At 41.5% G+C, this 22,867-nt stretch overlaps 1 protein-coding gene across 2 annotated transcripts in view; it reads left to right on the top strand.

Annotated features, from left to right (window-relative positions):
• DISP1 (dispatched RND transporter family member 1) overlaps window positions 1–22,867 on the top strand; it is a 400,222-nt gene that overhangs the window by 102,976 nt on the left and 274,379 nt on the right. For both annotated transcript variants that reach the window (XM_030195975.1, XM_030195976.1), the window contains exon 3: window positions 15,938–16,026. The gene's annotated coding sequence lies outside the window, so the exon portion shown is untranslated. The remainder of the gene's footprint in view (window positions 1–15,937; window positions 16,027–22,867) is intronic.

The raw sequence follows: 22,867 nt of genomic DNA, 5'->3' as shown, positions 1-22,867 counted from the left end.
CAAAGATTTTGTGAATAGATTGAACCCCTGTACTCCCTGAGTTGATCCATCCGGATCAGACAGGGTTTGTATAGGGACGCCAATTTGCAAAGCTGTTAATATTATTAAGATCATAATGCGTAGACAGGAGCCTGTAATGTGTGTGGCCATAGACACTCAGAAAGCATTTCATAGAGTCAAGTGGGACAGCAGTGATGGAACACATGGGTCTTGTGGGGGGTGGGGGGGTGGGGGGATCTATGGCTCCTGGGTTCGATCTACTACTACTACTACTATTTAGCATTTGATCTCTCTATTCAGCACCTAAAAGTGCAATATTAGTTAATGGGATAAGATCAGAAGAATTTCTATTAGGGGGGGGAACTAGACAAGGCTGCCTGATGTCTCCGTTACTATTTGCTATTATCATTGAGCCTTTTGCGGCCTGTATTAGGCAACATCCCTCCATCGCCCCTATAGAGGTTCGGGATACTCAGCACAAAATACTGTTGTATGCAGATGACACCTTATTGTGTATTGCACACCCTCAGCAATCTTTGCTGTATTTACTGCAAGAATTAGCCTGGTTTGGAGCTGTTTCAGGGTTCAAAACTAATGTTGACAAAATGGAAACTTTGCTGTTTAATGTCACTCCCTCGGTTTTTGAGGCTTTCCCCTTTAACGTAGTGACTCAGGGCTTCAAATATTTGGGCATCCTCTCCAACAAAATGGCAGATCTTTTCTGCCTTGTGAAAAGATTACAGGCCAAGTCTAACAGGATTTAGACCATTGGAAACATTTATCATTGACCTGGTGGGGAAGAGTGGTCCTTCCTAAATTTTTGCACAGTTGCCTATCACCGTCCCCAGTAATTATTTTCACAGGTCACAGGTGGGAGACAATGTGGAGAAGATTTGTTTTTGTTTTTTTTGTTTTTTTTTTGGGGGGGGGGGGGGGGGGGCAGGGAGACCAAGGGTAAAATGGAAGACTTTGATGCTTCCAAAGGAGGAAGGGGGGTAGGGGTCCTAAATTTGAAACATCACTATCAGGTGGCAATTTTAAAAGTCATAACGGATCACTACATGGAGGAACACTGGGCCCATTGGATAGTAGTGTTGGAGAAAGCGTATTTGTATATACTCCATATTTGAAGTGGGGGGGGGGGGTCCTGGTGGGAAGCAGGGGGCAGGCTCGGATGTAATGGTAAGCCTAGAGAATGACATGGAGACAAGGACCTGCGGTAACCGTGGGGACAGAGAAAGAGCCCACGGAGACGGGGTGGAGAATGGCAACAGATCCCACGGGCCCAGGGTGGGGATTGGGACACAGCCTGTGGGGATGGGGACAAACTTTGTTCCTGTGTCATTCTGTACTTTGACGCTTGCTAATGAACTGGACCATTATTTATGTTTGAGTGATGCAGATGATATTTTGATTTTTTTGGAGAAACAAGCAAACATGCTGGCCACAACTGGCAAAATATGCATGGAGGATTCTGTACATTCCTGCCACCAGCACATCTTCTGAGAAGACATTTTCTATTGCAGGAAGGACTGTTGAAGACAGGAGAGCTAGACTGAATCCTAAGATTGTTGATTACTTATTATTCATCCACAGATTAAAAAATCACAACAGTGCTTCATAGGAGTCATTTCTCCCCTCTAGGGCATACAGAGCAGGTTGTATTTTGTATCCCTGGACATTTTAACAGGGTGGATTAGGGTTCTTTGGGGTAGTATTAGTCAGCTATTGTTGGGGATGGAAGGATAGAGGGTGGTGGTGGTGCGGGGTTATTAGAGTTGCTCATTGTTATTATTGTTTTCTGTTTGTGATTTATAAATAACAGTTGCACAGCATATTCCTTTTTATACTTTTTGATTTAAATATAAAATCATAATTGTTCGAGGCTTCGCAGATGAGGACAGAGCCCGTGGGGATGGGACGGGGACGGAATCTGTGGGGATGGGGTGGGGACAGAGTCAGAGCCCATGGAGACAGGATGGGGACAGAGACAGAACCTGCAGGGATGGGGTGGGGATAGAGACAGAACCCACGGGGACGGGGACAAACTTTGTCTCCGTGTCATTCTCTAGGTAAGCCCCCACATATTTTTGTCTCCGCTATGGGTGGTTTGGGCAGCGGTGTGTAAAAGGTACCTGTCCTCTTAGTCTCCTGAAAGATTACCAACCTTGATCCACGAATTACTTTGCAAGATTGAGAGCTCAGTTGGAAGAAACTGGGTTACTTTTTGTTCCGTAAAAGCTACATTCAATAGGACAATTGCAAGATATTCTTGGGAGGAAAATACCATTTCATCAATATTTTCAGAGCAGGGATTTTTTGCTCGGCCCATCGGCCAAGACAGGTCTGCATTGAGAGCCCACTAGGGTGGAGATTGTATTGTTTACATCAGGATCTCGGGGCAAACCACTCCATAATTTATAAGGAGCAGAGACAGATATCACCCATTGAGCACAAGAGGGCGGAACAACAGTGGGAGATGTGGTAGGGTATATCCTTAGAACCCAAGGACTGAAATAGTGCCTATATGTATGCACATACGTGTTCTCGGGTAACCCAATACAACCAGCTTCAATTCCAAATTTTGCAAGATTTTGCATTACTATTGCAAAATCTTAGGGACACAGGGAAGACCATAGAGGATATCAGGAAATTGATAAGATTACACGGGGGCTGAAGGGAAATGGGGAGGGGAGACGACACACATTCAACTATGGAGGGACGTGGACATCTGAAGGCCCTCAAGTACATAGGTGCGCTCATACTGATGGCAGGGAAGGCATAGGACCAGGGAAAAGAGATCTCGCAGCTGGGATTCTACCTCTCAATTATACCTTTTCTTAGTTACATACAGTGGTGGAAATAAGTATTTGATCCCTTGCTGATTTTGTAAGTTTGCCCACTGACAAAGACATGAGCAGCCCATAATTGAAGGGTAGGTTATTGGTAACAGTGAGAGATAGCACATCACAAATTAAATCCGGAAAATCACATTGTGGAAAGTATATGAATTTATTTGCATTCTGCAGAGGGAAATAAGTATTTGATCCCCCACCAACCAGTAAGAGATCTGGCCCCTACAGACCAGGTAGATGCTCCAAATCAACTCGTTACCTGCATGACAGACGGCTGTCGGCAATGGTCACCTGTATGAAAGACACCTGTCCACAGACTCAGTGAATCAGTCAGACTCTAACCTCTACAAAATGGCCAAGAGCAAGGAGCTGTCTAAGGATGTCAGGGACAAGATCATACACCTGCACAAGGCTGGAATGGGCTACAAAACCATCAGTAAGACGCTGGGCGAGAAGGAGACAACTGTTGGTGCCATAGTAAGAAAATGGAAGAAGTACAAAATGACTGTCAATTGACAAAGATCTGGGGCTCCACGCAAAATCTCACCTCGTGGGGTATCCTTGATCATGAGGAAGGTTAGAAATCAGCCTACAACTACAAGGGGGGAACTTGTCAATGATCTCAAGGCAGCTGGGACCACTGTCACCACGAAAACCATTGGTAACACATTACGACATAACGGATTGCAATCCTGCAGTGCCCGCAAGGTCCCCCTGCTCCGGAAGGCACATGTGACGGCCCGTCTGAAGTTTGCCAGTGAACACCTGGATGATGCCGAGAGTGATTGGGAGAAGGTGCTGTGGTCAGATGAGACAAAAATTGAGCTCTTTGGCATGAACTCAACTCGCCGTGTTTGGAGGAAGAGAAATGCTGCCTATGACCCAAAGAACACCGTCCCCACTGTCAAGCATGGAGGTGGAAATGTTATGTTTTGGGGGTGTTTCTCTGCTAAGGGCACAGGACTACTTCACCGCATCAATGGGAGAATGGATGGGGCCATGTACCGTACAATTCTGAGTGACAACCTCCTTCCCTCCGCCAGGGCCTTAAAAATGGGTCGTGGATGGGTCTTCCAGCACGACAATGACCCAAAACATACAGCCAAGGCAACAAAGGAGTGGCTCAGGAAGAAGCACATTAGGGTCATGGAGTGGCCTAGCCAGTCACCAGACCTTAATCCCATTGAAAACTTATGGAGGGAGCTGAAGCTGCGAGTTGCCAAGCGACAGCCCAGAACTCTTAATGATTTAGAGATGATCTGCAAAGAGGAGTGGACCAAAATTCCTCCTGACATGTGTGCAAACCTCATCATCAACTACAGAAGACGTCTGACCGCTGTGCTTGCCAACAAGGGTTTTGCCACCAAGTATTAGGTCTTGTTTGCCAGAGGGATTAAATACTTATTTCCCTCTGCAGAATGCAAATAAATTCATATACTTTCCACAATGTGATTTTCCGGATTTAATTTGTGATGTGCTATCTCTCACTGTTACCAATAACCTACCCTTCAATTATGGGCTGCTCATGTCTTTGTCAGTGGGCAAACTTACAAAATCAGCAAGGGATCAAATACTTATTTCCACCACTGTACATGGAACTACAAGCTCAATACAAGGGTAGTGCATGTATTCTCTCAATTGGGAGGGGGGGAAGGATGGGAAGGGGGGGAGGGGACTTTCATGAAGTTTAGTATTGGTCATAGGGTGCGACAATAATGACTTGAGCCATTACTTTTGTAAGCAGTTGGGAGTTATGTTTATAGATAAGGGTTTTCTCATTTGATGATTCATTTTGGGGATGTATATGAGTAGTGAGATTCCCTTTGTTAGTAGTTCTATTGTTGACTGTAACATGGCCATGTATAAAACCTTTTCACAAATATTAATAAACATTTACAGTTAAAAAACAAACATATAAGCTTGTGGTTTTTTGGCAGCATGAAGTTCGTATTATCTATATAGACAAACAGAATTCCACCAAATGTGCTATTCAATAAATTTAGGTTTTTCTAGCATTTAAAAATTCATTGTATAGCTATTGCAATCAGAGCATCAATTAATTTAGGTTTGCATGCAAGACCTCTGAAACCAAGGTGAACGGAACATAGTAAGATAGCATCTAAGGACAAATCAATGGAGTGTTATGAAATTTGTTGAATTGTAGTCCATATTTCAGCCCAGAAGTGGACAGGAGGGTAAGCAAATATCTGGGATAAAGTTCCAAGTTTGGAGCAGTGCCAGCAGGTAGATATATCACTCAATTTAGCATTCCACATCTTCTGAGGAGTCCATGTTGCCTCTGTATAGGAGGAAAAATAATGTTTAAGATATGCTTGCAGCCAAAAGAGGACAATTAATTGTATTCCAGAGCAACTTCCAATTCAGTTGTAAAGAAATATTCTGAAATACCAAACACCAGGTTTCTTGTAATTTGGAGGGTGGATTGTATTGGAGGTCATGTAGAATCATGTAGAAGGTGGACACAGCTTTGCATCCTGTTAGGGTTAGATCACACCAATCTCTAATACTGGCACGTTTAAGGAGGAACCTTTTTGTTTTTAAGTCAGGCTATGATGCAATTTGAAACCAGAAGTTTTAAGTGAAATACAGTTTTTGGATATTAGGCTTGCTTCCCACTTTGGGACAAAGTACATTTGTGGAAAAAAACATTAGTAGAACAAAAAATCGCACGTTTCCAAGGGGTTTTCAATTGAACTTAAGAATTTTTGCTAATATCTACTTTAATTGTAAACTGCAACCTGTGGGGCAAAGGTCAGAGTTACCCAGATTACTCTGGATTTCTCCCATTACTTGCACAGTTAATGAGATCATTTGGGAATTGGCCTTAAAAGTTGTCAGAAATTCTAATCTTCCGTGCCTATAAGTTATGTTTTGGTTTTTTTGCCTAGCATTTCAGCTTACACATGCTTAATGATCTGCAGGAGGAGGTGGACATACTTTACTTATGGGATGTTGATACAGAATCTGTGTAATTGAATGTTGCTATAAATTATTTTGTGTAGCAAAACATTTCCATGATCACTGTTTTTAAAAACATCCTTAGGACTGTTATAAAGGGGGAAAAAAGCAAATTTTGAGAAGAAAGTAATATCCTAAGAAAACACTTTATAATGCCTTCATGGGAATAATAGATATATCCTCAGTAAGTGAGTTGAGTTCTTGTGGCCCTTTAGGGAGGGTACCAAAGTATTACATATTCTTTTCATCATTCTTTAGCTTTACTTTGATCTTTCTCGTATCTCAAGCTTCTCATGCAATCATATGGTGTGCATGCTGGGCAAAAAGTCATCTTGGAGTATTTGATCTTTCATTAAAATACTTCTGTACATAGGGAGGATCACATGATGCCATGACCACAGAAGGCAGCTGTAGAGGGCTTCTCTGGCCACCCGATAATGGTCTATTGGACCCCTAGACCTTATCTTTGCATCTGTAAGCATCAGAGTGTACCCAGAGACCCAACTGAGGCAGGTGATGGTGAAATTTCCAGCTCAGGATCAAGACAGCAGCAGGGCAGCTGACAGTAAAATGGTGGCGCCTTCCAGCCCAGCAGGACAGTTTCTTCAGCCTCGGTTGCAGAAGTCACGGTAGAGATGACTTCAGTGCTGGAAGAGATGTTGAAGAGGAGATGAAGCCCAATAGCCTCTAAACTTGAACGCATGCAAAATCAGCTGGAAGAGCTATCTGGGGATTGTGTGGGTTACCAGACCAGGATGAACGCCGTGAAGGATTGTGTCTTGTTGATTGAAGTTTCTCAGCAGTAGAAGAAAAAGTAGAGGATCTGGAAAACAAATCTAGGAGGAATAACTTACTTTTGGTCGTATTACCAGAATTGATAGCAGACAAAGAAGTTACTGGTTTTCTTGAACTGTGGCTGCAGAGAGAACTCCATCTCCCATAATGCTGTGGGCTGCTGCGAGTAGAGTGTGCACACCGTGTGGGCCCTAAGCAGACTGCAGCTATTAAGCCGAGAGTGATCATCTTGAAGCTACTTAACCTTGCTCACAAAACTGCAATTATGCAAGCGATACATTCTGGGAAGCCTTTGACTTATGAAAATAAGCGAATTCTATTTTTCCAAGACTGTTCCACTAAGGTAGCTGCCCAGCCATGGTTTTTGCCTCTTTTTGTTCCAAGCTAATCTGACTTAAAATTAGATTTGCTCTCATGTATCCCTCTATGCTATGAGTGACTTATAATTGCATAGCCCATATTTGCGCAACAGTGGCGGAGGCTTGTGAACTTATTCTCTGGATTGAAGAAGGGGAGGGTATGTCTACTACTTCCCAAGGCTAACTGTTGGAAAGGTACTTCCTGATTGCTGTGCTGCCTGGAAGGCTAACTGTTGGAAAGGTACTTCCTGATTGCTGTGCTGCCTGGGGCTACTTTATCTTTGGGGAGGGAATGAGCAACGCCTTGCGGCTGTGCAGCGGAGAAGACTCCAGGACCAGGAGTCATCTTGACCATTGGAGGCCCTGTTGGCAACGGACAAGTTTGGAGCTATCTGCCCTCCTGCCCAAGGATTGACATCAATTGTTTTGGACTTCTTATGGCATTTCAGTAAGGGGTTGGGCGACTTGGGTGCTTGGGATTCCTGGACACTGGGTGCTTGCCCCCCCTTTTTTTCCATCTCTTTTGTCTTGCTTGAAGTTATTTATGCCTACTGTAACTGGGCTCCTCTTACTGACTCTTGAGCCCAAGGGGACATGCACAGCTTGTTCTTTGAGGCTGCACTGTGATGGCGGATGCACCCGCTTTGTTCTTAACAGAGGTTGCCTTGGACTACCTTTTGGATTTTGGGTGGCCTGCGGTTCACCGCATACCTAATGAAACCATGAGACTTTTTATGTGGATGTCATTTGTACCCCAGTAGGTGCACAATGTTTGCTGTAATAGACTGGTTTACGATGACATCCGTGCCTGCATTGTACTCTTGAGAGGTACAGATTGGACTCCTGATTGACCTGTGGGTCCTCCGCGGGCCACCCGCTCATTTAACGACTTCTTATGTATTGTTATTCCTGATGCTTCATGCTGAACGGGAGTGGGCCCTTCTTTTCTTTTTTTTTTTTTTTGCTTGCCAGTGGTCCTTCTGCCTCTTATAGTTCCAGCCAGGGCCTACCCAACCTGTGTACTGTTTTAGATGTTTGGCGGCTGCTATGCCTTTTGGAATGTGTATACACCCACTTGTCCAGGGCACATTCCACACAGTCTTGTATCGATTACTTGCTAGTTTCTAGCTGTCTATTTGACTTCGTGCTCAAGGCAGAAATAAGGCCTTATATAATTTCTGATCATGTTTGGGTGTGGATGGATTGGACCCTGAGGGCAGATACCCGTTCTGGTCGGCACTGGGTATTTCTATTGGACCTTTACAAAGATTCTGCTTTGAAAGAAACATTGCTTAAATGTTAGGGGGATTATAAAACCCAGAATGCTTTCCATGAGCCTCACTCTGTCATCTATGGGAAGCAACAAAAGCTGAATTACGGGGGAGATCATCAGCTACTCTCATCATGTCGGGAAGGCTAGAGATAGGGAAATACTGAAACTGGGGCACCAGCTCCAATTAGCATGTCAAAGGTTGGGTGCTACACATTCTGTAGGCCATAAACAACAGGTTTTAGGTCTTCAGACGGGGCTGAATGAACTTCTGCACCAGTGGACGGTCAAGTTCCAAATTCACTATAAATATATGTTGTACCGCCATGGAAATAAGGCTGGTGGATTTTTAGCTTATTTGGTATCGGTGCAAGGGGGTCATTAGAAGATCTTAACCATGTGTGATGGGTCAGCAGGTCGTGTTACTAAGGATGAGGATATTTGCGATATTTTTTATTCCTATTATAGGTAACTGTATGCTGCCCTGCCTGTTAAAGGGCTGTCAAACATTTAGATAATATCTCTTTGCCTACCTTAACTCAGGCGGGTAGAGATTTTTTGAATGAGCCTATTCAAGCTGATGAAGTATATATGGTGATCCAACACAGTCCTCTCTTGAAAGCATCAAATGTTGATGGCTTTAGAGCCAAATTTTATAAATTACTGCCTCACGTATATGTTTAATGAAGTTGTGGCTTCTGAATCCCTACCAGTATCGCTTAACATAATGCCAATTATTGTACTCCCTAAGCCGTGGCTGAACCCCACTCTCACTGAATCTTACCATTCTATTATGTTATTGAACTATGAGGTGATGTTGTTGGCCAGGATACTGGCGAACTGCCTGATCGACTTCTTCTATCCTGAGTCCCAAGTTGGCTTTGTTCGCGGCCATTCTGTATCTAAGAATCTTCAGAAAACTTGGCTATGTTGGAGTCTCAAAATAGGAAGGATCTTCATTCACTTCTTATTAGTTTTGACACGGAAAAAGCTTTCGACCGGGTTCATTGGGATTTTCTTTTTGACTTATTAGATAAATATAGCTTTGCTGGCCCCTTTGTGTCGGTTCTAAGAGCCTTGTATGCAGCACCGCGAGCTAGGTTATTAGTCAATGGCAAGACTTGCCTGATTTTTTAATTTCTCAAGGGACAAGGCAGGGATGTCCACTCTCTCCTCTCCTTTTTGTTTTAACATTAGATCCTTTGCTACATGACATCATGGATAATTCGGCCATTCATGGTGAGATGGTGGAGCAGGTTTGTTTTAAGGTGGCAGCATTTGCTGATGATCTGTTGGTTAATCTTACTGTTCTTCGACAATCCCTTCAGGTGCTTTTGGAGACATTTAGAGAATATGGAGATTTATGCAGGATTCTGATTAAACATAACCAAATCGGAGGCTCTACCATCGTCTGCATGATTGCGGAGATCCTGGGGCCCAGGGTTTCCTTTGTGTTGGGCAGAACGCTCCTTTAAGTACATGGTCATTCAATTAGTAGTGGAAGTTCAAGCATTGTATCAGTTGAATGTCCTGATGGATGAAACTAGATGACAGCTGCAGAGCTGGAGGGATCTTCTCATGCTGTTAGGTAGGATAGCCTTGGTAAAAATGGTGATCTTTCCAAAATGGCTTTATCATTTGCAAACATTACCTTTGCACCACATAAGTACATAAGCACCAAGGGTCCATCAAGCCCAGCATCCTGTCTCCGACAGCGGTCAATCCAGGCTTCAAGAACCCGGCAACCCCCCCCCTCCCCGAAAATTTTAAAATAATGTTCAATGGACTTTTCCCTCAGGAATCTGTCCAAACCCCCTTTAAATTCCGTAAGGCCAGCTGCTTTCACTACATTCTCTGGCAACGAGTTCCAGAGTCTAACTACACGCTGAGTAAAGAAAAACTTTCTCCTATTTGTTTTAAATCTACCATATTCTAGCTTCATCTTGTGTCCCCTGGTTTTGTTGTTGTTTGAAAGTGTAAACAAATGCGTCACATCTGTCCGCTCTAATCCGCTCATTATCTTGTAGACTTCTAACATATTACCCCTCAGCCGCCTTTTCTCCAAGCTGAAGAGCCCTAACCTTCTCAGCCTTTCCTCATAGGGAAGTCGTTCCATTCCCTTTATCATTTTTGTTGCCCTTCTCTGCACCTTCTCTAATTCCTTTATATTTTTTTTGAGATGCGGCGACCAGAATTGGACACAATACTCAAGGTGCGGTCGCACCATGGAGCGATACAACGGCATTATAACATCCTCGTGTTTGTTTTCCATCCCTTTCCTAATAATGCTCAACATTCTGTGCAGAATGATCTAAAAGGTCTTAATAATCTTTGGGCTATAAGAAACCAAAGATGAAAATCTCATTGTGGCTGGAGGGATGGCGACAAGGGGGCTTGGGACTTCCCAGTGTCAAGTTATATAACCAGGCATGCTTGTTGAGACATTTAAAGGATTGGTTCTTCATACACCCTTAGACCTTGAAAGAGCATATTATGCCCCTTTTAACTTCTTCTCTTTGTTGCATAACCAGTTTAATCAGCTTCCTCAGGATTTCAACCAGAGCATGCTGCTCAGCCCTTTAGGGGCTGTGTAGAGTGTCCTTGTCAAACATTTGGGAGAGGATTTTTCTGTGATGGACCAAATTTCCATAAGAAGGAATGTGGCTTTTTGAGCTGGGGTTAGACAATAAAACTTTTGTATTGTGGGAACAAAAGGGTATCTATTTGTTGTTACATCTGATAGGAAGGGCAGGGGACCTCTTCCCCTTTGAGGAGTTACAGGCTTGTATAGGGGTGACCTGGGGAAATAGATTTGCTTATTGCCAGATTCTTTACCTCCTTGAACAGTGGGCTCTTAAGAGAATAAATGTCCGAATATGGGGATTTTTAAAATGGTATATCTGAAAATGAAGTATGAATTTCCAGCCTACATCAGGCTGTAACTCAAAGAATTTAAAGGATCTGAAACATCGCTTGGAGAGGGACTTGGCTATTCCCCCTTCCCAAAATGGGATATCTTGAAAAGTCTATGAAGTATTCCAGGCCTCACTACTAATGCGAGACTTAGGGAATGCTATTTTAGAGTTCTCCACTGAGTTTAGTTTTGCTCAGTTACAATTATATTGTATGGGGGGGGGGGGGGGGGGGAATACAGACTTACCTCTGCCCTAAATGTGGGTAGAATACCTATTCCTTTTATCACTCATTTTGGCTTTGCCCTAAGGTACAGGATTTTTGGGCAGAAATTTGAAGATACATAATATCTGTTGTTGGGGGTGGGGTATCGGGTACAGTGAAACAGGTTTTATTAGATAAGTTGGGGGCATACAGGAGTCGGCAAATGGGCAACATCATGTTATTTCATAAGATGTGTTTGGTGGTGTGCAAATGCACCCAACAATGTTGATTATCTTCAGAACCTCCAGTTTCTAGCATTGGAGAAATCAACTACATTTATTGGCCACTTGGGAGGCTAAAGATGCAAAGGGCTCACGCAAACTTAAAAAAAGCAATTTTTGCTGATCTGGGAGCCTTACTTGCAAACTCTCCACCCAAAGGGTAGAGGCTTGATCATTGGTAGCCTATAATACTGCTACTACTTATCACTTCTATAGCACTACTAGACATACGCAGCACTGTAATCATGTGTTCTGTCCAACTAATGTCTGTGCATGAAGTCTTGTTTCTACTACTACTACTTCATGGGGGAAGCTACTGCTTTCTCTAGGATTGGTAGCGTGAAATGGTGCTGCTACTAATTGTGTTTCTACCAGGTACTTGTGACATGGATTGGCCACGGCTGGAAGTGGAATACTGGGCTGGATGGACCATTGGTCTGACCCAGTATGGCTGTTCTTATGTACCTAAAAGGGGTGGGGAGGGGTGCGAGGATATAACTAGTCTTTTAATTTTAGCTCGGGGGGTGATAAGAACACAGACCTTCTGTTCCTGATTTGGTAGCATTCCATGGACTGATGTACTGGTGGGTTGGGAAGGGTGGGAATGGGGAGTGGGTGGTGAAAGTAGGTATTGTTGTTTGTAAGGTTGATACAAAATAATGATTACTTTGTTGCTGTGGTCCATTTACTTAAAAACGACGATCAATTTGTTTCATTTGTTCAATAACATTTTTTAAAGATAAAATACTGCTGTATGTGACTCTGACTTCATCATATAGTCACATCACAAGACCACCAAAAAGAAACCGTATACACCAAAAAATGTAATTTTTAAACTGCAAGAGCTCAATATGGTCTAAAAATCGGCACCCTCATTTAGGTACCTCAAGAGCAGGCTGTAGTAGTCTATTCAGTTACAGAACCTAGGCATCCAGGTTCCGGCTATAGAATCCTAGTGTAAGATCAGCATTCCTAACATTTAAGTGTAATAATTATAGGCACTTAAATACAGAAGGAATGTGTATAACGCTATTCTGTAAGTTACATATATAGGGCTGAATTAAGTACATAAGAACATAACATAGGAACATAAGAACTACCATACTGGGACAGACTGAAGGTCTATCAAGCCCAGCATCCTGTTTCCAACAGTGGTCAATCCAGTTGACAAGTACCTGGCAAGATCACAAAACAGTACAATACATTTTATGCTGCTTATCCTAGAAATAAACAGTGGATTTTCCAAAAGTCTACCTTAATAATGGCTTATGAATTTCTTTTAGGAAGCTATCCAAACCTTTTTTTAAACCCTGCTAAGCTAACGGCTTTTACCACATTCTCTGTCACCAAATTCCAGAGTTTAATTACATGTTAAGTGAAGAAATATTTTCTCTGATTTGTTTTAAATTTACTACTTTGTAGCTTCATTCATTGAGTGCCCCTTAGTCCTTATTTTTGGAAAGAGTAAACAAGTGATTAACTTCTACCCATTCCATTCCACTTCACTCATTATTTTATAGACTTCTATCATATCTCCCCTTAGCCATCTTTTCTCCATGCGGAAGAACCCCAGCCGCTTTAGCCTTTTCTCATAGGGAAGTCGTGCCATCCCTTTTATCATTTTCATCGCCCTTCTCTGTACCTTTTCTAATTCCACTATAAATTTTTTTGAGATGCAGTGACCAGAATTGCACACAGTATGCGAGATGCGGTTGCACCATGGAGAGATACAAAGGCATTGTAAAGTCCTCATTTTTGTTTTCCTTTCCTAATATGTAACATTTTATTTGCTTTCTTAGCCGCCACCAGGAAGTGGTGGTCAAAGTTCAGTGCTAAAAAAATAAAATCAACAATGAACAGTATTCTTTAACAGGTGTTCCGGGATTAGTATCTTTTATAGAATAGCACATAACACCGGTATCGGCGGTCAACTTTGGGCACAAGATGTTACAGCAGCTGAAGCCAGGTGTAAATTCTGGCGTGCAAGCTGCGCATCGATCCGTATAACACTGTGTGCATTTTAAGGGAATGTCCCTGACTCATCTGTGTCCCCCCCATGGATACGCCCCCTATGCAGATCCTGCGGAAACACTTAGGTGCTATTCTATAAATGGGCACGCAAGTGTGTTTTTGCATGCACGGATCTGCAGTTTTTGCCCCATTTCAGCACCTTGCATCCATTAGAATGTGTTTTCTGTGCTGAAAATTCAACATGGGGGGTTCACCTAACATTCGGCACTGTATATAGAATTCCTCTAATAATAGGAGCCCCACCCATGTTGCTCCTCTTTGTATGCCTTCCTTGCAAATATGCACTATGTAAGTTAAGTAGGTATTTGCAGAACAGTGTTCTCTGCCCTGCTGTTGTGTTGGTCCCGGGCTGGAAATTTCACTGCCATCACCAGCCTCAGAGTTAAGTTCGGTCTCAGGGTACACTCTGATGCTTACAGATGCAAAGCTAAGGTCTAGGGGTCTGATATTAGACCAAAATCGGGGTTTTGGACAAAGGTCTATGGGAATGGGGAATGGGTCTTGATATATCACCTTTCTGTGTTTTTTGCAACTACATTCAAAGCAGTTTACATAGTATGTAGGAGTGGCCTAGTGGTTTGCGTGGTGGACTTTGGTCCTGGGGAACTGGGTTCGATTCCCACTGCAGGCACAGGCAGCTCCTTGTGACTCTGGGCAAGTCACTTAACCCTCCATTGCCCCAGGTACAAATAAGTACCTGTATATACGTAAACAGCATTGAAACCGGCCATGAGTGGGAAAGCGCGGGGTACAAATGTAACAAAAAAAAATGTACAGGTACTTATTTGTACCTGGGGCAATAGAGGGTTAAGTAACTCGTAGGAGTTTCAAGGAGCTGCAGTGGGAATGGAACCCAGTTCCCCAGGATCAAAGTCCATTGCACTAACCTCTAGGCTACTCCTCCAACCTATTCAGCTGCCTCCTGTGGTCATGGCGTCACATGTCTTCTATGTTATCTTTTTAATGCAGGAATTAGTGCATTGTAACAGCTAACATTATATTGACTTTTAATTCCAGGTAATCCCTGTATTTCAAACAGGTAATTCAGTTCAGTGAATAAGAGCTCTGATGTGATATGGAGTAGAGGACAGTGATAGGCAAGTATAATTAATATTTTAAGGTGCTGAAGTGGCCTGATAAGTGATGCGCAAAATTGAGTTTGTATCTTATAAGTCTCATTTCACCATGTAGCAAGGACTGTGGAGAACAGGAGAGTTCTCCCAAAATGGAGTGGAGGAGTGGCCTAGTGGTTAGGGTGATGGACTTTGGTCCTGGGGAACTGAGGAACTGAGTTTGATTCCCACTTCAGGCACAGGCAGCTCCTTGTGACTCTGGGCAAGTCACTTAACCCTCCATTGCCCATCTAAGCCGCATTGAGCCTGCCATGAGTGGGAAAGCGCGGGATACAAATGTAATAAAAAAAAATGTATGGGTAGCCACTTTTAGGATGTCTGGTCTGCAAGTAGATTTCTGGCCAGAAGTCAGTAAATATTTAGAGGAGAGGTACAACCTGGATGTTCTTTGCCACTTGCAGTTGTGTAAACTGAAGCATAGATAAAAAAACAAACCAAAACAGTGTCTCACCTCAGTTATGCAGAGCTATATTTCTCAGTAAGTGCTTCATTGCAAATTAATGTGTTCTCAGACCAAGTGTATCACAGAAAAGAGTCCCCATTACCTGAGGCTCAGCTCCAGATCCACACATGGGCACTGCTCTCAGCACCTTGCAGCAACAAAAGACACCAACAGGAATCCCTTTCTGAAAGTGTGTAGTCACACAGGCCTTTCTATTTCCTAGGTATGAGCCTCAGTGTGTGGGAATAGCAGCATGTAGGACACAGATACCTGGGTCCTGTTTTCTTTTTCGCACATAAACACATGTTGTATACAGAAATTCCTCCTGTTCTCGAACAATCTTCTTTGAGTTTTCATTGCTGCTAGTGGGGCTTTTCAGTGCTTCCGTAAGTTTTCTTTGGTCACATGAGCTCTCTTCCATGTCCACAGCACCTGCTCCATGGAGGACGGTGTGCCACACAACATTTTTGAAAATGTAAGCTTGTCTTTGGCTCGAAAGAGTTGGAGAACACTGATGTAGAGCATCTGTAGCACAGGGGAGTCCTGGAATTCATATATTCTTGATCAGTACACTATCTACTTTTCCTCCTATATAGAAAAATTAAATGGTAGCTTAGCAGAATAAAGTAAAAACTGAAAAGGCACCTCTTAATGCCTGTCAATTTATTTAAACAGGTCTGGATGCAGTTTATTCTTCACTTCCCTCCATAATGTGGAACCCTTAAGTTGTATTGATTTGGCATTGCCTCAGAACAGCCTGAGCGGTAAGTGCACACATACATTCTACTAATATATCTTTGCTACTGAACAGAAGGTCAATTCAGTGGCATAACTTTGCATTGTAGTTTGTTTCCTAACTGCTTCTTTTCACGTTGTGAAAACCATGGGGGAAACTGCATTCTGCATAGTCGAAGCAATTATGGTGGCTCAAATGATAAATAGGATTTCTAAGCATGAGAGTGCAAAACCATCTGCAAATTGCATTGGCTTCCTTGAAGCCTGGTCTATATTTAAGTTGTGCAGGTAGGTTTTTTTTTTTTTTTTTAAATACTACATGGTCAAGCCCCAGAATATATGATACCACTGATCATGATGTTAGATAAGAATTATTTAATAACATCGAGACAATTATTGTCCTTTCAATTTTCATCTTCTTCAGGGGTATGTTTACCAAAGTGCGAAATGGTGGAATAGTTTATCAGCATCTATTTGTCATGAGATGATTTATAGGAGCTTTCATAAATCACTAAAAACATGGTTGTTTTTAAAATTTAGAGAGGTATAATTTGTTATGTAAGTCTTTTATGTTTTAATTTTATATAGGTTCAAGGGTATGATCTCCTGCTCTTCTTTGTAAGCCAGGCTGAGTCATAATAGGATACGGCATACAAGTTTTAATTGTAGTAGGGATGAGCAGTTGTTAGCATGCATTTGTTTCTTTTAATGCACCTTAACAACTTTGTCACTCTAAATTGATCTAATACACGTTAACCTACAAATTAATGCACTTTAAGAAGTTTTGATGTGCATTAAATCTTTGATTTATTAAAAAAGATATGACCTGAAATAATATCTAAAAATTGGGGGAAAAGACCAGATCAATTGAAAGTGTTTGCCTTGTGAGCATCCCTGTTACCTGGTGGTCTGTTTGTACACTGTGCTTCACTTTTAAGCTGTTATGATAGCACTGATGATGCAAGAGAAACTTTCCCATCTTTCTACAGTTAGTAAGACAGGTAATGTAGATTTTAGTTGCAGAATTCTGCAGTTTTGATTTTGAACTGTTGCCTCATATGATACATTTTGCAGTGTAAATGTAGAAAAAAGAGTGGGAAATGGACCAATGACTCCAGGGTTTGCCACTGATGAAGAATCAGTCATTGTGCAGTTTAAGAGGATACAAAGTAGTGCATCACACTTCAAATAATGACTCTTGGTCAGAATATATAGGCAATAAAACAAGATACGCATTTCTATGGACTGAAAGTGTGCATACTGTTACAGTTGTAGCCATCAACTCAATCGGACCTTCTTTAACAAATTATAATTTAACGTTTTCCAAGGAAACAAGTACAGACTGTTTCATTCCTATAGATAATTACCAGTTCATTCTATACCCAATACTTACTGAAGGGATTTACCAGAGACTGTCCGACCCCGAGTTCTTTACAAGGATCACCAAGACTCCTGAGGCAGGGCGTCTGGCCGAAACACAGTTTTTTTGTGTCGAGTCATTTAATAAAGTGGTTCCTTGGCATTTCATTTCCCGTTTCCCTGGAGTCATTGGTCCATTTCCCACTCTTTTTTCTGCGCTGTTATTTTCACGTGGGAGTTTGTGTTCATCCACTTAGGTGGATTACTCTCGCAGTGTAAATGTAAACATTTGGAAGCAAACCCAGGGTTTTTATTTTATTTTTAAACCAGCCTCTATTTGCTCACGGTAGCCTCTTTGGCACCATATTTTGATGCAAGAATGCCTTTTCTGGCACAGAAAACTCAAGACAACATTTTAAACTGTTTTTGAGCCTTATAGAAAGGTGTGGTGGATTTTGATTTAAAGGAGAAATTTGAAATCATAGCACTGATGTTTTAATTGTGACTTTTGAATTCCAGTGCAGCTGTAACAAATGAGAGGAAAATAATATTGTGGTGAATGTGATTTTGAGAGAGCTTCCCGTTTCTCTACTTAAACCTCTTCTGCACCTGAGGCATCACATAATCATGGGAAGTTATGTGAGCATGAACAGATACCTTCCTCTTAGTACTTTGGTAAATGTCAAACACATTTTTCTGATCCAAAAAGCCATGATAACTCTTTTGTCAAACATTTTGTGTTTTGACCAGAGCAAGAAAGATGGATCTGAAATGTGTTAACTTTCTCTGTGTGCTGTATGGGGTATCTGTGAGGCCCCGGTGAGAGCTGGCACACCTTTTATTAGGTTCATAGTGATGGGTAAGACTAAGTGGGAGGAATTTTCTAAAAAGGGTAATTCTTTTTGTAAGCCAATTGGGGATATCTGCTTGTTTCTAGATTGACTGAAACAGATGGTGTTAATCCACTGGAAATGCTTTCATTTACTATCTTAACTGTTAAAATATGTGTCAACTTCTGCTTTTTCTTAAATGTTAAAAAAAATTATTTAAAATTTTTTTAGAACAAAACTTAGGGCCTCTTTTATCAGACTGTGCTAGTGATTCCTGGTGCGGCAATCCTCAGAAAGCTCATTCTCTTTGAATGGGCTTCGTTGGCATTGCTGAGCAGGAATTGCTAGCGCAGTTTGGTAAAAGAGGCCCTTAGTTTATAATAGTATTAATTCCTCTAGATAAGACCATTATTGTCAGTTAATACCTTGTATGGGTTAATTTAATTAAATTTAATTGGAAATGTATATTCTCCCCATTATTGCAGTTTAAAGTGGATTACAGAATATTAAATAAAAATAATCACAATAAACATATATACAGTGAAAAATAAAATTAATAAAACTCCATACAAACAAACAAAAAAAAAAAAAAAAAAAATCTAAAAGTAAAACACAAGTAGTATCTGATACTAAGAAAAACACCTCGATATTCTGATTTAAGAACAATACTCATTGTAAAAGAAGAATGGACAGTCAGCTATCCAAGAAAAGCCATTTAGATGAACTGTAAATTCAAGCAAGAATCAGGTCTTCAGTTTTTTTTTTTTCTGAAACTGAAGATAATTGGCATCAGTTTTCATGGTTAAAAGTTATTTATTTAGGAGTCCAAGATGGCCGCCGAATGAGACGGACGCGTTTTTAGAGTCTCTCTCTTTCCTGAACAATATCGTAAATATGCCGAAGAGGAGAGGCAGGGCTGCGGTGACTGCCTCCCAGCAGCCGAGGAATCCACCTTCTCTAGGCTCGATTGAGCCTTTTTTGCAGAGAACCGCAGGCATGGTTTCACCGTCAACGGGCGGCCCGTTTGCTCACCCACTAGCTGGAGAAAGTGGAGTGAACGTTGGGCTGGAAGTTTCGCTGAGCCCGGACGGCAGAGACCCGCCTCCTCAGCCAATTGGAAGCAGTTCTCCGATGAAGGCCTTCTCGACCGCGAAGACCGGAGAGTCAGGTAGCGGAGGGGAACGGGAGGCAATTTTATCCTCGTCGGAAGGTTTGGGAAGTTTATTAACCCCCACCTTGACTGCTCCCATAGAAAGAAGATCAGCTGAGGAGACGTTAGGAGCAATTGGGAATGTGAGTCTGATACACACTGAGGTAGAAGAGATTTTTCCTTTTAAAAAACCTACCGAAGTAACTTTAGACAATCTCTGGCATCTAATTGTGGAACTTGGCAAGGCTTTATGCCCTCAGACGAAAAAGATGTCTGAAGAAATTTCCTTATTGGATGGGAAACTGAAGGAAGTAGAAATTAAACTTAATTCTGTGGCTTCACAAACTGAAAATCTTGAAAAAGAAGTACAACAGATACAAACTATGCAAACAACAATTGTTAAAGACTTGGTAAACCTAAGGAGAAAATCGGAGTTTCTTGAAAACAGTTTAAAAGATAATAACCTGCGTTTTATAAATTTTCCCTTGCAACCTCTGGTTTCTCCGAGGGAAATGCTAAGAAATTACTTCAAAGAAGTCCTTGAAATTGGTGAAGATCAGTTTCCCCCTATCTCCCAGGTTTTCTATATCCCGGGTAAAAAAGAAGAACAATATTTAAATAATCAGGCAATAGATGTCTCTGTATTGATAGAAAGTTCAGATAGTGAACAACTTACTGCCTCAACTTTACTTGCCACGGTTGCGTTGACCTCAGACAAGTCATGGATATTAAAGAAATTTTTCCAAAAGAAAGAAAAAACCTTTAGAGGATTACAAACTCGGATATTTCCTGACTTGTCGAGGGACACGCAGAAGTGTAGGCAAAAGTTCCTGCAGTTGAAACAGGAGACGCTCCAATTAGGAGCAACGTTTTATTTAAAATATCCATGTAAATGTTTGGTTAATTATCAGAATGTCAAATATGTGTATTTTGACCCTTCCCAACTATGCTCCTTCTTAACATCAAAGAGAGCTCCATAAGTGAATATATACCAAGCCTGTAACGCTGAAATCTTGTTTTGGGTTAAACTATATTTGAAATGTTTAATTTCTTTTCCTTATATCTCCAGTTATTGATAACTTGGACTCACCGTTGTGGACTTTAAAGCATCTAAAAAGGAGATGTTTTTCTTTATTCTTATTTTTGAGGAAATTCTGGGTAAATCAGTACTCTTTAGTTGCTTTTTTCCTGTCAAGTAAATTTACTTGTGATTTTGATTGAAATAATAATAAATAAATAAATAAAATTAAAAAAAAAAAGTTATTTATTTAGAAGTTGAGGAACTCTACCAAAAAGTATTTGGCTTCACATAGATATCCAGATAATACCACTGAAAATCCAGGTATGGCTTTGGTGAGTGGCACCCTGATGAGAAAGCTTCACTATGCCCATGTCTATTCTTTTACACTTCCTACCCCCACCCTATGTGTCTTAGGGTAATTTTATATTTATGATCTACTGCCTTCTTTAATTTAGTCTGTCAATTTGTAACATAGGCCTCCTTGTTCTTGTTCTCCTTTTCTTTCTAATCTCATATATTTTGCTATGTAAACCGCTTTGCTATTTTTATTATGCAGTGTATCAAATAAACGTGAAATGTTATCTAGGTAGGAGCCATTCCTACTCAGATAAATGCTGCTGAATATTGGGCCATAAATGAATTGCTCATGCTGATGGAACCCTAAAATGAATGTTCATACTTAATTTTTACCAGTTACAGACTGCTGAATTGTTTGTGATGAATAAAATAGTGCAGTGCCTTTCAAAATTTGAAAAGTAGGAATTACAATTTTAAAACCTATAATTATAGCTGCTGGAAGCCAATGTAATGAAATCAAATGAAGCATGGTACTCCCATGTTTTCCTAGACACAAAAACTCTTAAGGTTGTAACCTCTTGAGGGGCGTCTTTGTACCCCCCCATATAAACAGCATTAAAATAATTTAAATTGGAGAGAACCTTTACTTGTATAATTGTCCTGAGGTCAGTATGATGATTCGTAAATTGATGGACATAACTGTAAGGGGGGGGGGGGTGGTGTCCTGGGTGCAGGTTGATCCATTGACAGATTCATACCCCAGGGCCCTCACAGAACATTTATTTATTCCCAGTCCTCTCCCCTTTTTTCTCATTGCATATACATTCTTCTCTAAGGGAACAGATACTCTCTAACGGGGGGGGGGGGGGGGGGGGGGGGAATTTCTCTTCAAGCCGCTAGACATACTTACTGAGATTGGTTTCATTAGTCAGATCCTCTGATGGTTTGCTACATTCTGACTGACCTTTTTCTGTTCCATCAACATCTTTGTCCTACATCAGTTGCCCTGTGGTGTCCCGTAGGGCTTGGTTCTTGCTGCCTTACTTTTTCAATATGTTCTTAGGCCTTTTGGCTACCTTAGTCCAAGATCTGGGCATCAGTGTCTTCTACTTTGCAGATGACATTCTTTTGTTAATTCCCACAGTTGCTTGGATCTTACACGTTTCAACAGTGGTCAATTGGGTACATAATCTCCACATTATCATTACTGCAAATAAAAGAGTTGCTTCTTGGATTGTAGAGAGACTATCTAGACCTTCTTGTGCTCCACAATTGTATGGCCATCAGTTATGTTGATCGACTCATTCAAATATCTTGGGTTTGTTACTGATCAACAACTTTCTTTCAAGATACAGGTTGCATCTACTGTTAAATGTAATTTCATGGCGTTGCTTCAATTTCACTCTGTATTTGTATCTTGATAGGGCTGATTAAATGAGGCTTCTTTACACTTGTGTGACTTCATGTCTTGACTTTTGTAACATTGTACTAGGATTAACCGTGCAGTGGTCAGATGACTTCAATCTGCACAAAACATTGCTATCTGATCCTATCTGGATGGACCGTACAGGTCTTTATCTGCCGTCATCTACTATGTCACCTGCCCCCCCCACACACACTTTTTCCGTACCACAGCCCCCCCCCTCAGTTCATTATAGGATCTAATTCTAAATTTTGTAATTAACTTTTTCATATAGATAACTTTCCCTACCTGGGTTATCTAATTATGCTTCATCCCACATGCTGTGCTCCTTAAAGGGAATTGGACTTGCTATACTACCTTTCTGTGGTTTTTGTAACTACATGCAAAGCGGTTTACATATTATATACAGGTACTTATTTGTACCTGGGGCAATGGAGGGTTAAGTGACTTGCCCAGAGTCATAAGCAGCTGCAGTGGGAATCAAACCCAGTTCCCCAGGATCAAAGTCCACTGCACTAACCACTAGGCTACTCCTCCATAGGTTAGCAATTGGACTTTGCCAAGCACAATGCCTTTTTTACATGGCTCCAGTGTTCTGGAACGTACTTCTGTCTGCTCTCTAGTTCAAGGCCTCAAGGTTTAGAGCCTCCTTAAAAACTCATGTTTTTACTCAAGCATTTTGTGGTCTTTAGGCACTTACAGGGTGTGAGGGTTTCAGAGTTGCCTGCCTGTGTTCCTCTTTTACTTAACCTCACTACTACTCTCCTCTTGTACTTCATAGTTCTCTTTT

This window comes from Microcaecilia unicolor, chromosome 3 (assembly GCF_901765095.1).
Source record: "Microcaecilia unicolor chromosome 3, aMicUni1.1, whole genome shotgun sequence".
In the NCBI taxonomy this organism is placed as follows: Eukaryota; Metazoa; Chordata; class Amphibia; order Gymnophiona; family Siphonopidae; genus Microcaecilia; species Microcaecilia unicolor.
Note: the sequence above shows the minus strand (reverse complement) of the source record. Positions and strands in the feature narration are given on the sequence as shown.